Here is a 2,809-nt window from a genome sequence, read left to right as displayed (position 1 = left end):
AATTAAGTTTATATTATACAAAATCAAGTGGTGAATCATATAAACCTTGCTTCAAAAAATATATAATATGAAAAGTTAACTTTTTCTTGAACTTTGTATTGTATAAAATCAAGTGGTGAAAAATGTAACCTTACTGGAAAAAAAATATAATATGAATGTTAAATTTTTCTTTAACTTTGTATAAATAAAATAAAGTATTGAAATCATGTTATGCTGCTTCAAAAAATATATAATATGAAAAGTTAAAATTTTCTTTAACTTTGCTTCAAAAAATATATAATATGAAAAGTTAAAATTTTCTTTAACTTTGCTTCAAAAAATATATAATATGAAAAGTTTAATTTTTTTTAACTTTGCTTCAAAAAATATATAGTATGAATGTTAAATTTTTCTTTAACTTTGTATAAATAAAATAAAGTATTGAAATCATGTTATATTGATTCAAAAAATATATAATATGAATAATAAATTTTTCTTAAAGTACTTTATTGAATCCTTTTAGATAGTTAGAAATCCTTTTTAAAAATAAGTTCGGATAATTTTATCGCGTATTCAGAATTATCATTCCATTTTTCAATGGCTTGGAGTCCTTTTGAGACCATATCTTCGAATTTATCAGCCATATCGAGAAAATATTTACATTCCTTGTTATAAGTTCTGCAATTACTTATGATCAAATTCAAATCGGACATAAATATTTCCATAGAGTACTCTTTTTTGTATATTTTCTCGTCGATGTTGCTTAGAGACATGGGATTTTTAATAATTTTGTGGTATGTAGGGGCTATTTCTTTGGTTACAGGGCAATAAAATACATAATGGATTTCGGAGTCAGATGTTAGGTATTCCATGAGAAATATTTTTTTGTATGTGTCTTTTTTGTGTAGCATTAATAGTGTTTTGTGGTTTATTTCTTTTATTTCTATATTTTTGGTCTTAATTTGGATCATTTTTAGTGTTATTGATTTGAGGTATTCGAGAGATTTTTTGATTTCAGTTATGTTTTTTAATGTTATGTTGTGTATTATGTATTCATTTTTAATTTTTTTTACTTCGGTTGTTGTGTTTTGAGCTATTTTTAGTCTTTTAGGGTCGTTTGTTATGTTTTGTGGTGTTTTAGACTTTTTGATTAGTTTTTGTATTTTTGAGAATCTGATATAATCCGTTTTTAGAATTCTTTTGTCAGTTTTTGAAGGTTCTGTTTTTCTTTTTTTGGGGGTTTGTGATGTTTTGTAGGATTTGATGAGGTTTGTGAATGAATAATTGTTATTGATTTTATTTATTTCCTCGTTTTTCTTATCGTTGATTTCATTTTCTGGTTTAGAATAGTGTTCATCGATATCTTTATTTTCATTATCCGAATATTCTGTTATTATATTATTGGTCTTATTGTCAATGTTATTAATTTCATCACCCATATTATTATTTGTCTCATTATCTGCATAATTATTTTCATTATCTACATATTCTTCTAATATTTTGTTTGTCATATTAGTATTGCTATTTTTATTCTCATTGACTTCAATTTCATTAATTTTGGATTGGTTGTTAATAATCTCATCAAACAAATTATCATTATTTTCTGTATCTAGGCAATCAATATTTATTAGACTTGTCTTTTCCACAAGATTGTTATTGTTTAAATTATCTTCTATAAAGTTTTCCCTCTCGCTTACATCTTGATTATATCTCTCCATCATTTCTTTTAAGTGAAATTTAGATATATATAAAGATTCGTCGAATTTTGATTTATAAGTGCATATTTGTCTTTTTCTGTCCCACGACACCCAATCTTTTTCAGGCATATCTAATAGCCCTAGAGTATCGTAGAATCTGTTACTTATCATGTTAAAGAACATTCCAACATCATGAACAAACTTTTCAAGTAAATTCCTAGCCATTATTTTGTGGCTTTCGTTTGTTTTTTCTGATATATCGTCGTTTTTTATTTTATTAATAGTGTCGTTGCTGGGTTCAAATATATCCTTTTTTTCATTGTTATTACAATCTTGTGATTTACCAGTAATATCATTTACGTTTTTTTGTAAATTATATTTTTTTAATTTTATTTTTTTTGTTATTCCTATATCCTTGTCACAGACTTTAAGATTCTCTAAATTATCAATAATGTCACAAATATCATTTGCTATTATTCTGTTAAACATAAAATCGCAAAATCTTGGTTTCATATTACGTACCTTTAGAATAAATGAGGAGTTAGTTTCACAAACCATAATTCTTTGTCGAATGATTGGGGTATTTTTGAGAATGGGATATGATCTTTCTACTTTTATATTGCTGTTAAATACACTTTTTACTGTTCCGTATACAGAACTTGGCTTTGTATTTTTTTCAGGGTCGTGTGTTGAGCAATATGAAATTCCATTTTTTAGATCGAAATAGTATCCATTGTTTATTCCGCAAGTTACGTGATAATATTGAGTGCATTTTAGGTATGCGCATGTTGTTGTTTGACCTTTTTGAGCGGAGCAGAGGTAACAGCCTCTAGATGCATATTTAACTGTCTTTCTTTTGTTATATGCTTTGGTACCTTTATTGGATCGATTGTCTGACTCTTTACACGATATATTATTGCTGGTTTCCTTATTTAAAATTTCCGGATTTGTACTACAGACATCCTTTTCCAATAATTTTGAAATATTGGGCGCGTCATCATTTTTAATAGAAATCTCTTTGAATTCTTCAATTGGTTCCATAAAAATGGTATTGGCGAATCCAACATTTTCCAGAAACTTGGCGCAAATTACATGACCGAATCTTCTCGTTCTGTATACAAATTTATAAGCAT

The sequence above is a fragment of the Rhyacophila brunnea genome, unplaced genomic scaffold (genome assembly GCF_057557595.1).
Source record: "Rhyacophila brunnea isolate RB1 unplaced genomic scaffold, BYU_Rbru_1.0 scaffold_58, whole genome shotgun sequence".
Taxonomy (NCBI): domain Eukaryota; kingdom Metazoa; phylum Arthropoda; class Insecta; order Trichoptera; family Rhyacophilidae; genus Rhyacophila; species Rhyacophila brunnea.
Note: the sequence above shows the minus strand (reverse complement) of the source record.